This window comes from Arachis hypogaea, chromosome 16 (genome assembly GCF_003086295.3).
Source record: "Arachis hypogaea cultivar Tifrunner chromosome 16, arahy.Tifrunner.gnm2.J5K5, whole genome shotgun sequence".
Lineage (NCBI taxonomy): Eukaryota > Viridiplantae > Streptophyta > Magnoliopsida > Fabales > Fabaceae > Arachis > Arachis hypogaea.
The window spans coordinates 34,146,686-34,161,061 of record NC_092051.1 but is presented as its reverse complement, the minus strand read 5'-3'; the positions used below and the strand labels follow the sequence as shown (position 1 = coordinate 34,161,061).

Below are 14,376 nucleotides of genomic sequence, written 5' to 3'. Positions count from 1 at the left end.
ATGAAACCGCAGTAATTACTAATTACAGAAAGTACCAATTCTCTCGTACCTTGGCTGCACTCTGATCAGACCTGACTATTTTAAGAGTTATTCTTATTAGTAGCTTGGTAACATCCATCTGAACGTGCACTTTTACGATTTTCTCTTCTTTGCCACATATTTGGAATATGTCAGCATCAACAACATCACCATAAGCCCTTCCTATCTTCTGCCCGAGCTCCTTAGTCTTACAATATTCAGGTAAACCCCATAATTATATCCAAATAGGAACATTTGCAAAATCCTTATCCTCAACTGTTTCTCCTTGTTTCCATCTTCTAATATCGATAATGAAAATTTTAAGGGAGATGGTGCACTTTGAACCCCTCTGACTGGCCCCAAATTGCGTGAACTAAAGAGCCGATCAGCCATGACCCTCCCCATTAGACTTTCATCAGCATTTATCAATCCCTTCTTTAATGTCCTCATCCAGAGAATGCTGCTGCTGGTGTCTACTAGTATAGGCAAAGTCAATGACTCACTCAAATTTGAAAATTAGGATTCCTTCCAAAGCCCTAGCAGAGCACGTAGCAAAACTCTATAGGGCACCTTTTAATTAAAAACTAATAAATTACTGTATGCGTCCGGTAGAATTCAAATTCCTGACGCTTTGAGCGAACAAGTGCACTTGCTAGAGAAAAAGAAGAAGAATGGGTCAGCTTTCTTTTCTTTCTGATCCCAGTTTTCCATGGATATGAAACGAAAGAACATGATCTCTCGGTGAGTGTGTCTGTGTCGATGTCCATGTGTAACCCTTTTCCCTCCACTGTCCAGTCCTCGCCGAAGCTACCCGCCATTCCGGTACCAGGTTAACTCTTGCGCTCCAATGTTCTTTCAAATTTCACTTATTTCTCTCTTATGTTTCTCCCGACTTTATTTTAGTTGTATCTTCAGTTGTTTGCACTGAAATTTGTATATTCTATGCTCAAAGTCTAATTCAGGATATTCTTTTTTTTTGGTAAAGTTTATGAGACTTTTTGTTGGTGCATTCCTAATTTTGATGATATTTAATTAGAAAATAATTTCATAATCTGTTATTTGAATTTTTTATGCCGTCTAAGTGATTGTAACTTTGCTAGTGAGATTTTGGTTCCACAAAATGCATATTTTTTTAGAAATGGCACTACTTGCTATTTGTTGTCTGTGTCTGCAATGCAAACTTACCAAATTTTGGGACTAAACTCTACAAAATTTGAACCTTGAAACTGAACTTGTAATTTTAATTTTGGGAAAAGTTCTTATGAGGTAACTTCAGAATTTGATAACTTCACTACTGTGTGTTATGTTTAATGGATTGGATGAGTTCTCTATCTCTTATAGTGATATATTTCTTGTTTGCAGTGCAGGGAGATGGGTTTGTGGACACTACTAGAGGGGTTCTTGATCCTTGCAAATGCACTGGCAATAACAAACGAGGATCTGTTTCTTGCACCGAGTGGGTGGGGCTTCTCAGATATTTCAGTTGGGAGGACAAAGTCCTTGAAAGGCCAGATTATAGGTCTCATTCATGCAAGTTCGTACATGAGAGTTCCTCTCAGTACTTCTCAACACCATCTTCATTATTGTAAATTTTCTGTCCGGAAGATGATGATGATAAGCAAGCTGCGATGTCAATGCTTTGTTAGAGTTTAAAATTTAAATGATATGCTCCGTACATGTGTGTGTCATCCGATTAGATGCTTGTGTTTCTAAGACTTAAGATAATGGTTGAGTTAAATTGTTGACTTAAGATCAAACCTGCTTTTTGAAAATTATTTTTCTTAAAGCCCCCAACTAGCAGGGCAAACTTGATTGCTGTTACAATTGTTCTATATGTTATATTGTTATGTAATATATTCATGTACACTTTATAAACACAATTTAATTCACAGTTAGTCAATTCTTTTTTCAATTTTAATCTTCTCTCATCTAATCCTAACCAATTTTAACCCCTCCAACTCTTCACCTCCCTATCACCACCACCACCACAATCATCACATCACATCCGCCACTGCCATAAGCACTCTCCCTGCACTCCCTCATTTCATTATTTTCACTGCAGCCTCATTGAATTTTAAAAACATTAAAGACAAAAAACATACTAAACCTTTAACTGATAGTAACTCATTGAATGTGCCTTGATTTAGAATCATGTTATCTGAATTCGTATAGATGTATAGTTTTGGATTAAGCATGCAAGTCATTGGCTATGATGAGCCCGAGTGGTTAGTACAATGTAGTCTTAACCTAGATCCGTTTCTTATATGGTTGCAGGTTCCAGATCTTTAATTAGAGATTTCAACAAAGCATTCCAGGCAACCTAGTTTACCAAATTCTACTTTAGAAATGCCTATCAATGTATGTCTTTGTATTATTTTCACCCACACAATTATGTTCTTTACCACACATCATGTATATTCAATTTTTTTTATGAAGTTACATATCGATTATCACTTTTTCCTTTAAATTTTCATTTTATTTTTATAAACATCTTGCCTACTTAATTGTTGGAATTTAATCTAACCGATGCCGCTAAAGTAACTCATCTCTACTGATATGCTCATCTCATTATTAAATCTTAACTCTCAAATCTGGATATCTTATTTCATTTCATTTTATTTAGCTAGCTTAGAACTTGCACTAAGCAAAATTAGTTCACTGGCTGAAAGAATAAAGAAAAAAAAAAGACTAAAAAATGTCATTCAAAATAAAGATTTAAAAAAATATGATTCATATGAAAAAATCAGATCAATTCTTTACAAAAATCAACAATTAGGCTCATTAAAAAAAATACACACAATATGAATATGATCTTTATTCATATCAATCCATTAAAGATAAGAAAGACTCGTATTTCTAGATATGAATCATCATTCCAAGCAAATAAAAGGGAATTTCTTTCAAACATGCAAATGAAAATGACTTGATCCAACAAGCGATATCTCTATAAAGAGATATATAGCAAAAGATTACATTATAGATATGGAAGAAAATCTGCAAAGAAAACATTTAGATTTTGATCATAAATCAGCAAAAAGATGGTATATTTTGGAGTCTACGAAGATAAGCCTTATGCCCGAAACTGTTGCTACAAGATACATGATGCTAAAGAAAACAATGTTGAGCTAGTGTCAGAGTTGTTGCATGGATGATTGTTTGTCCTTCTTTGCCGTTAGGTACATATGGTTTGCAAGAACAAATGTGAGTGGGAATGTGCTTATTGCACCTGTGAGGCTCATGAAATCTCCAAGGAATGATAGCAGAGCAGATACAAATGTATTGAAGGTGAGGTAGCCACCTCTTAGTAAAAACCTAAATGATAAGTTCTTAATTTTTAGGGCACTTCCGGTGATCCCATATTTGGTGTCCATATACTCATACATAGGACTAGCAAATATCTAGCAGAAGTGAAAATAGAGGATCATTAGGACACTCAAACAATTCGAGTAAACCAAATTTCATCCCAGACGAAAAGCACGAGCTAATAAAGGATGTGTTTGGTTTGCGCTTTTATTTTCAATTTTTTTGATATTTTTTTTATTGTTTTCTCTTTTCTCTTCACAAAATCTTGAAATAGAAACTATTGAAAATGAAAATGCTAACCAAACAAATCTTAGTTTCTCAAGATTTGAAATCCCAGTTGATCTTTCTTTAACTAGTGAGAGACAACTTTGTTTTCCTTAAATTGTAAGATATGATTTTGGCCTGTATTATTTATCAGGGTTAAAACAATTGATATTAGCAGAAGTTCAAGTTTAGATGTAAGTACATGCAATGCAATGACTGATTGAAGAAAAGCTGTAATGTTAGCTACAGCTTTAACCCAGACAGGACCATTCACATTGTTCAGCAAATATGCTGATGTGGAATTTCCATAAGCCCAGTAATCTATAAATGTAACCAGGTACAATGGAAGAACACCAACCGTAAACTGAAAATACAGAGCTTTCATCATGTTCTTCACAACTGGCTGCTTAATTGTTTTCTGTTATATACCTCAATCAATTTATGTTGTGCATCAGTATCTATTTGTACATTAAATATGTTTGAATAACATGTAATGTAAGTTTATGGGACCTGTATTTTGGGAAGCATGTCAGTGTTATATGCGAACACGAGATTAGCGCTTGTTCCAATGATCGAAAATATTTTACCAGCGCCATCGTCCAGAATACTGAAATCACTAGGTGGTGCATTCAATCCTGATGTTAATAACAATCATCTTGTTTAATGGACAGTTAAAAAAAATAGTGTCTTCAACTTAATGCATGAAAATTTTTAACTCAGTTCGGATAGAGATGCAAGATTTGTATTCACATGAATACCAAGTTTGCAATAAGACCTTGGTGGACAAAAAAAGGGGGGACATATAACGTAATAGCAGAAATGAAATATTACCATCTTTAAGGGACATCACAAATGCTATAACAATATAAGCTAGACTCAAGAGAGTTGAAAAACCCAGCCAAACTCCAAGAGCTGAAAGAGTAGGGATTCCAATGGCAAACAGTGCACACACAAAGCCAGCTATAGTAATAAAATATGGAAGTTTCATTGTGTGATCATCCCAGAATAGAAGATAAGTAGCTTGTACCACATTGAACATATAAAAATAAAAAAGGAAATTTACAAAAAGAACCCTCTAGAAATACCAAAAAAAAAAAAGAAATTCAATTACCAAATTAACCAATGCATATTGTTTTTTTTTATATATTTTTTGTATGCATGTAACAGAATGGCTAGACATATACACTATCTAAAGAAACATATTCTAAACTGAGGAAGAGATTGAATTTGTGTTACTTTCAAGGTTGAACTGGCCAAAATGATGTAGCCAGTATTGATCATGAAAAGATTGACGTATTGTAGAGCCCATGTAAGAGTATATGCCTTTTTTCCTGCGGTAAGAAAGGGATGAAACATGAGAGAAAAAGAAATAGCTGCATGTTATTGGAAAACATTTGTAGAAGATGAGTATTTGTTACCGTATATGAATTCAGCAAGGTCTCTATATCAAATGCGCCTTGTCCCCCTAGACTCATGGAGCATAGCAACAAGAGCATCTGCATAGAGCAAAATTACTAGACCAAGTGGCACCAAGATGGTGTCGGAATATCCTAGCACATAAGCACTGTTGATTCCGATGGTTAGGACAAAAGCCACTTGAAACCATGAATCTGCCACCAAACAAATTCCAAAGGAAAACAAATTATGAGTTAATATTATGGAGATAAGATTGAACAGAGGAAGATGTATATATTTCAAAATGTTCTGATTTCAATTACACCCGGAGTGCCAGCTATATTGGGTTACAAATTGCATGCTTAACTTCTATCTCAATCAGCAATATTTATGATATATAAGTAAAACTGATTATTACTAACCACTGCTAATCTGGTGCATGGTTTCCGGCACTTTAACGTTGTCATTACCATCTTTGTGATTTTCATGGTTACTATCGTTCTTTCCCATTGTTTTGTTAGGCATTGCAACGGTTAAATTGCATAAGAAGATAGCAACACAATCATGCCAAGCTGCTCCTTAGCTCCAACAATGACCCTGTATATATACACTCAACTACTGCAACAAATTGAGATTTAAAATAATCCATTGCAGTGTGCCAGCTATACATTGTTAACAGACTATCTTGCCAAAAATGTTGTAAACTTATCTAACGAACCACTAGTATATATAGATACTAATTACATGTATTGAACTAATATGTTACCTAATACCAACCCCGCCTAAAACCACAGTCTCTTATTCTGTCCATGATTCCATTCAAACTATTCACTTCCAACCAGCCAATCACTTTTTCCAATTTAGAATCACTTCCTTTTTTGTTCCAGCGCAAAATTTTTTTTACTACTTTAGACAGTTAACCACTTAGCCTTCTATTATTTTTTATAAAATAAAAGTAGGTATTCGGTATCAATCAATAAACAAAAAGTTTTTCATAAATGAGGAGTGCTAGGCGGCCAGAAACTTTTGTGATTTGTAGCCATCAATGATGATTTTAATGGTGTGAGATTTCATCCAATGACTAGGATTACTCACTTTTCTTTTGCTGATTACATGTTGGCCAGAATTTAATAAAGTTGCTGGCCCCCTAGACTTGATGCTGGTTAGCTTAAAAATGAGAAGCACAAAATAAAAAATACTCGCTTGGTAGAAAATGATATGTCAAATGTCAAATATTATTTCCAACTTAAATTTATATCTATTTGAGATATTAATCTAAATTTAATTTTAGATAACTAAAATTTTTTATAGAACTAATAGTTACCTTATATATTAAATATGCAAAAGTAAACAACAATTTAGTTTTACAAATATCAATTTTCTTTAGCAGGAGCAACTTTATTAATTAGGAAGGACTTTTGATGACAATAATTAATTAAACAGGACTACCGTTCTTCGTGTCTTTCTACTTTCATTCCCTTGCTTTTATTTCTGTTTTATCTTTTCTCTCTTTTTGCTAAGCTTCCTTCTTATTGTTTATCTATATAGATTTATATTTTATTAGGAATCTCATCTTATTGTTTATCTATATTTGAAAATAGATAATTTAAACCTAACATTTTATATCTTATATGATTAGATTACTAAAATAGACTTATTTCATTAATAATTTCATCGTGTTGTTTATATATTTAGAGATTAATAACTCACACCAATTAGTGAATAATATCTTATATCTCACATAATTAAATTGCTAAAATAAACTTATTTCATTAATAATTTTATCATATATATATATATATATATATATTTAGATTGAACAACTCACACACAAAATTGTTTAGATTTAATGGTTAAAACAAAATTGTAAAAGAAATTGGTAAATCAATTGAAGAAGTTGGAATTTTATGTTTAAAAATTCTGATAAAAAATTAGATAAAAAGATTATATATATTATATATAAATATATTATTTTATTATATTTTATCATTAGTTAAATCTTAAAATCAAGTTATATAGTCATAGGTATGAGTCATTTCATGCAATTCATTTATATAGAACCTTTCACTATTTAAGTATATAGAGTCATTCAAATGCAACTTATTCCCTTGGGTCTTGTATACTATATATATTCAAGTACAATGTTAACATACTATCTTGCTAAAAATGTTGTAAACTCATCTAACGAACCACTAGTATATATAGATGCTAATTATATGTATTGAACTAATATGTTACCTAATACCAACCTCCCCTAAAACTACAGTCTCTTATTCTGTCCATGACTCCATTCAAACTGTTCACTTCCAACCAGCCAATCACTTTTTTCAATTTAGAATCACCTCCTTTTTTGTTCCAGCATGAAACTTTTTTTACTACTTTGGACATTTAGCCACTTAGCCTATTATTATTTTTATAAAATAAAAGTAGGTATTCGATATCAATCAATAAACGAAAAGCTTTTCATAAATAAATTAGTCAAACATAATGCTGGTTGGCTTAAAAAAGAGGAACACAAAATAGAAAATACTCGCTTGATAGAAAATGATATGTCAAATGTCAACTATTATTTTCAACTTAAATTTATATATATTTGAGATATTAATCTAAATTTAATTTTAGATAACTAAAATTTTTTATAGAATTAATAGTTACCTTGTACATTAAATATGCAAAAGTAAACAACAATTTAGTTTTACAAATATCAATTTTCTTTGGCAGGAAATAAGTGAAATAACTAAAGTCATATCCCTAGAATAACAAACCATTTTTGTTCTTGTAATGAATTAGTATAAATCAAATGAAATAACATTGCTTATTATCATATCTTTACGAATAATATTAAATGATTAATTAAGTTGTAAATAACCTCATCTCTTTTGTAATTAGATTCATGATAATAACGTTTACATATACTCGTAGTGTAACACCCCAATTAACCCAAGCCTTACCTTTAGCCGTAAAGCAAGGGTTAACCAAAGGTTACGAAAATTCTAAGGCTTATACATATTTATATAGAAAGAATAATATAATCTAGAAGTCTGATGAAGGAATAAAGCTCAAAGTTAGGGTAAGAAAAGCGCAAAACGCATAAATGGAGCAACTAACTTAAAGCACAAGAAATAGATACAATTTATATCAAAATATCATAGTATAATGTCATAAGGATCTAGCCACGACTCGGAGAGTTTAAGCTGGTGGTGCACGAAATTGTGATAATCAACAATAGCGCCAAAGACTTGGAGCTCTCAAACGTGAATCACACTTTGTCACAATTTCGCACAACTAACCAGCAAGTGCACTGGGTCGTCCAAGTAATACCTTACGTGAGTAAGGGTCGATCCCACGGAGACTGTCGGCTTGAAGCAAGCTATGGTCATCTTGTAAATCTCAGTCAGGCAGATTTAAATGGTTATGGAGGATTGATAATTAAAGATAAATAAAACATAAAGTAAAGATAGAGATAGAGATACTTATGTAATTCATTGGTAGGAATTTCAGATAAGCGTATGAAGATGCTTTGTTCCTCCTGAACCTCTGCTTTCCTATTGCCTTCATCCAATCATTCATACTCCTTTCCATGGCAAGCTTTATGTTGGGCATCACTGTTGTCAATGGCTACTTCCCTTCCTCTCAGTAAAAATGTTCTACGCATGCTGTCACCGCACGGCTAATCATCTGTCGGTTCTCGATCATGTTGGAATAGGATCCATTGATCCTTTTGTGTCTGTCACACGCCCAACACTCGCGAGTTTGAAGCTCATCACAGTCATCCCTTCCCAGATCCTACTCAGAATACCACAGACAAGGTTTAGACGTTCTGGATCTCAGGAATGGCCGCCAATAATTCTAGCCTATACCACGAAGGTTCTAATCTTAGATTAGAAACCCAAGAGATACACATTAAAGCTTGTTTGCATGTAGAACGGAAGTGGTTGTCAGGCACGCGTTCATAGGTGAGAATGGTGATGAGTGTCACATAATCATCACATTCATCATGTTCTTGGGTGCAAATGAATATCTTGGAGAAGAAATAGACTTGAGTTGAATAGAAAAACAATAGTACTTTGCATTAATTCATGAAGAACAGCAGAGCTCCACACCTTAATCTATGGTGTGTAAAAACTCCACCGTTGAAAATACATAAGAACAAGGTCTAGGCATGGTTGTGAGGCCAGCCCCCAAATGTGAAAAGGTCTATCAAAGTCTTTTTGTAAAAGTATGAAAATACAATAGCAAAAGGTCCTATTTATAGAAAACTAGTAGACTAGGGTTACCAGAAATAGGTAATTAATGCAGAAATCTTCTTCTGGGCCCACTTGGTGTGTGCTTGGGCTGAGCATTGAAGATTTCATATGTAGAGACTTTTCTTACAGTTAAACGCCAGCTTTTGTGCCAATTTGGGCGTTTAACTCCAGCTTTTGTGCCAGTTCTGGCGTTTTGACGCCAGAATTCTTAAGCTGACTTGGAACGCCGGTTTGAGCCATAAAATCTTGGGAAAAGTATGGACTATTATATATTTCTGGAAAGCCCAGGATGTCTACTTTCCAACGCAATTGAGAGCGCGCCAATTGGGCTTTTGTAGCTCCAGAAAATTCACTTCGAGTGCAGGGAGGTCAGAATCCAACAGCATCTGCAGTCCTTTTTCAGCCTCTGAATCAGATTTTTGCTCAGGTCCCTCAATTTCAGCCAAAAAATACCTGAAATCACAGAAAAACACACAAACTCATAGTAAAGTCCAGAAATATGATTTTTATTTAAAAACTAATAAAAACATAATAAAAACTAACTAAAATATACTAAAAACATACTAAAAACAATGCCAAAAAGCGTATAAATTATCCGCTCATCACAACACCAAACTTAAATTGTTGCTTGTCCCCAAGCAACTGAAAATCAAATAGGATAAAAAGAAGAGAATATACAATGAATTCCAAAAGCATCTATGAAGATCAGTATTAATTAGATGAGCGGGACTTTTAGCTTTTTGCTTCTGAACAGTTTTGGCATTTCACTTTATCCTTTGAAGTTCAGAATGATTGGCTTCTATAGGAAGTCAGAATCCAGATAGTGTTATTGATTCTCCTAGTTAAGTATGTTGATTCTTGAACACAGCTACTTTATGAGTCTTGGCCGTGACCCAAAGCATTTTGTTTTCCAGTATTACCACCGGATACATAAATGCCACAGACACATAACTGGGTGAACCTTTTCAGATTGTGACTCAGCTTTGCTAGAGTCCCCAATTAGAGGTGTCCAGAGCTCTTAAGCACACTCTTTTTGCTTTGGACCACGACTTTAACCGCTCAGTCTCAAGTTTTCACTTGACACCTTCACGCCACAAGCACATGGTTAGGGACAACTTGGTTTAGCCGCTTAGGCCAGGATTTTATTCCTGTGGGCCCTCCTATCCACTGATGCTCAAAGCCTTGGATCCTTTTTATTTTACCCTTGCCTTTTGGTTTAAAGGGTTACTGGATTTTTCTGCTTGCTTTTCTTTCTTTTTCTCTTTTTTTTTCTGCAAGCTTTTTATTCACTGCTTTTTCTTGCTTCAAGAATCAATTTTATGATCTTTCAGATTATCAATAACATTTCTCCCTTTTCCATCATTCTTTCAAGAGCCAACAATTTTAACATTCTTAAACAACAAATTCAAAAATATGCACTGTTCACGCATTCATTCATAAAGACAAAAGTATTGCCACCACATTAAAATAACTAAACTATTTTAAAATTTGAAATTCATGCGCTTCTTTTTCTTTTTCAATTAAAAATATTTTTCATTTAAGAAAGGTGATGGATTCATTTTCATTGCCTTTAAGGCATAGACACTTAGACATTAGTGATCATGTAATCATAAATAAACATAAAGCATAAAAATTCGAAAAGCAGAAAATAAAGAACAAGGAGATTAAAGAACGGGTCCACCTTAGTGATGTCGGCTTGTTCTTCCTCTTGAAGATCTAATGGAGTGCTTGAGCTCCTCAATGTCTCTTCCTTGCCTTTGTTGCTCCTCTCTCATGATTCTTTGGTCTTCTCTAATTTCATGGAGGAGGATGGAATGCTCTTGGTGCTCCACCCTTAGTTGTCCCATGTTGGAACTTAATTCTCCTAGGGAGGTGTTGATTTGCTCCCAATAGTTTTGTGGAGGAAAATGCATCCCTTGAGGCATCTCAGGGATTTCATGGTGAGAAATTTCCTCATGTCTATGAGTGGGATCTCTTGTTTGCTCCATCCTTTTCTTAGTGATGGGCTTATCCTCATCAATGAGGATGTCTTCCTCTATGTCAATTCCAACTGAATTGCAGAGGTGACAAATGAGATGAGGGAAGGCTAACCTTGCCAAAGTAGAGGACTTGTCCGCCATCTTGTAGAGTTCTTGGGATATAACTTCATGAACTTCTACTTCCTCCCTAATCATGATGCTATGGATCATGATAGCCCGGTCTATAGTAACTTCAGACCGGTTGCTAGTGGGAATGATTGAGCGTTGGATGAACTCCAACCATCCCCTAGCCACGGGCTTGAGGTCATGCCTTCTTAGTTGAACCGGCTTCCCTCTTGAATCTCTCTTCCATTGAGCGCCCTCTTCACAGATGTATATGAGGACTTGGTCCAACCTTTGATCAAAGTTGACCCTTCTAGTGTAGGGGTGTGCATTTCCTTGCATCATGGGCAAGTTGAATGCCAACCTTACATTCTCCGGACTAAAATCTAAGCATTTCCCCCGAACCATTGTAAGCCAATTCTTTGGTTCCGGGTTCACACTTTGATCATGGTTCTTGGTGATCCATGCATTGGCATAGAACTCTTGAACCATTAAGATTCCGACTTGTTGAATGGGGTTGGTGAGAACTTCCCAACCTCTTCTTCGAATCTCATGTCGGATCTCCGGATATTCACCCTTTTTGAGTTTGAAAGGGACCTCGGGGATCACCTTCTTCTTGGCCACAACCTCATAGAAGTGGTCTTGGTGCACCCTTGAGATGAATCTCTCCATCTCCCATGACTCGGAGGTGGAAGCTTTTGCCTTCCCTTTCCTCTTTCTAGAGGTTTCTCCGACCTTAGGTGCCATAAATGGTTATGGAAAAATAAAAAGCAACGCTTTTACCACACCAAACTTAGAAGGTTTGCTCGTCCTCGAGCAAAAGAAGAAAGAAGAGAGTAGAAGAAGAAGAAATAGAGGAGATGGAGAGGGCTTAGTGTTTCAGCCAAGGGGGAGAAGTAGTGTGTATGTTGTGTGAAAATGAAGGAGTGAAGATGGGTTTATATAGGAGTGGAGAGGGGGGTATGGTTCGGCCATTATGGGTGGGTTTGGGTGGGAAAGTGGTTTGAATTTGAATGGTGAGGTAGGTGGGGTTTTATGAAGGATGGATGTGAGTGGTGAAGAGAATGGTGGGATTTGATAGGTGAGGAGTTTTTGGGGAGGAGGTATTGAGGTGATTGGTGAATGGGTGAAGAAGAGAGAGAGAGGTGGGGTAGGTGGAGATCCTGTGAGGTCCACAGATCCTGAGGTGTCAAGGATATCTCATCCCTGCACCAAATGGCGTGCAAAAATGCCCCTTTCTGCCAATCCTGGCATTAAACGCCAGGCTGCTGCCCATTTTTGGCGTTTAACACCAGCTTCTTGCCCATTCCTGGCGTTAAACGCCAGTCTGGTGCCCATTTCTGGCGTTAAACGCCCAGAATGGTGCCAGACTGGGCGTTTAACGCCCATTCTGCTACCCTTACTGGTGTTTAAACGCCAGTAAGTTTCTCCTCCAGGGTGTTCTGTTTTTTATTCTGTTTTTTAGTCTGTTTTTTCTTTTTCAATTGTTTTTGTGACTTCACATGATCATCAACCTACAAAAAATATAAAATAATAAAAGAAAATAGAAATGTAACATAGATAATTAAAGATTGGGTTGCCTCCCAACAAGCACTTCTTTAATGTCTATAGCTTGACAGTGGACTCTCATGGAGCCTCACAGATGTTCAGAGCAATGTTGGAACCTCCCAACACCAAACTTAGAGTTTGAATGTGGGGGTTCAACACCAAACTTAAAGTTTGGTTGTGGCCTCCAACACCAAACTTAGAGTTTGACTGTGGGGGCTCTGTCTGACTCTGTATTGAGAGAAGCTCTTCATGCTTCCTCTCCATGGTTACAGAGGGATATCCTTGAGCTTTAAACACAAGGGAGTCTTCATTCACTTGAATGATCAATTCTCCTCTGTCAACATCAATTACAGCTTTTGCTGTGGCTAGGAAGGGTCTGCCAAGGATGATGGATTCATCCACACACTTCCTAGTCTCTAGGATTATGAAATCAGCAGGGATGTAGTGGTCTTCAACCTTTACCAAGACATCCTCTACAAGTCCATAAGCCTGTTTCCTTGAATTGTCTGCCATCTCTAGTGAGATTCTTGCAGCTTGTACCTCAATGATCCCTAACTTCTCCAGTATAGAGAGAGGCATGAGGTTTATACTTGACCCTAGGTCACACAGAGCATTCTCAAAGGTCATGGTGCCTATGGTACAAGGTATTGAGAACATCCCAGGATCTTGTCTCTTTTGAAGTAATCTCTGCCTAGTCAAGTCATCTAGTTCTTTGGTGAGCAAGGGGGGTTCATCCTCCCAAGTCTCATTACCAAATAACTTGGCATTTAGCTTTATAATTGCTCCAAGGTACTTAGCAACTTGTTCTTCAGTAATATCTTCATCCTCTTCAGAGGAAGAATACTCATCAGAGCTCATGAATGGCAGGAGTAAATTCAATAGAATCTCTATGGTCTCTGTGTGAGCCTTAGATTCCCATGGTTTCTCATCAGGGAATTCCATGGAGGCCAGTGGACGTCCATTGAGGTCTTCTTCAGTGGAGATCACTGCCTCTTCCTCCTCTCCAGGTTCGGCCATGTGAGACGTGTTTATGGCCTTGCACTCTCTCTTTGGATTCTCTTCTGTATTGCTTGGGAGAGTACTAGGAGGGAGTACAGTAACTTTTTTACTCAGCTGACCCACTTGTACCTCCAAATTTCTAATGGAGGACCTTGTTTCAGTCATGAAACTTTGAGTGGTTTTAACTAGATCAGAGACTATGGTTGCTAAGTCAGAGTGGCTCTGCTTAGAATCCTCTGTCTGTTGCTGAGAAGATGATGGAAAAGGCTTGCTATTGCTAAACCTGTTTCTTCCACCATTATTATTATTGAAGCCTTGTTGAGGCCTCTGTTGGCCTTTCCATGAGAGATTTGGATGATTTCTCCATGAAAAATTATAGGTGTTTCCATAGGAATCTCCCATGTAATTCACCTCTTCCATTGCTAGGTTCTCAGGATCATAAGCTTCTTTTTTAGAGGAAGCTTCCTTAGTACTGCCTAGTGCAGCTTGCATTCCAGACAGACTTTGAGAAATCATATTGA

The 14,376-nt window shown here is 36.1% G+C and overlaps 1 pseudogene; it reads right to left on the bottom strand.

Moving 5' to 3' along the window:
* Positions 1-3,038: 3,038 nt before the first annotated feature.
* LOC112757965 (proline transporter 1-like) lies at positions 3,039-5,490 on the bottom strand (annotated as a pseudogene).
* Positions 5,491-14,376: the final 8,886 nt, after the last annotated feature.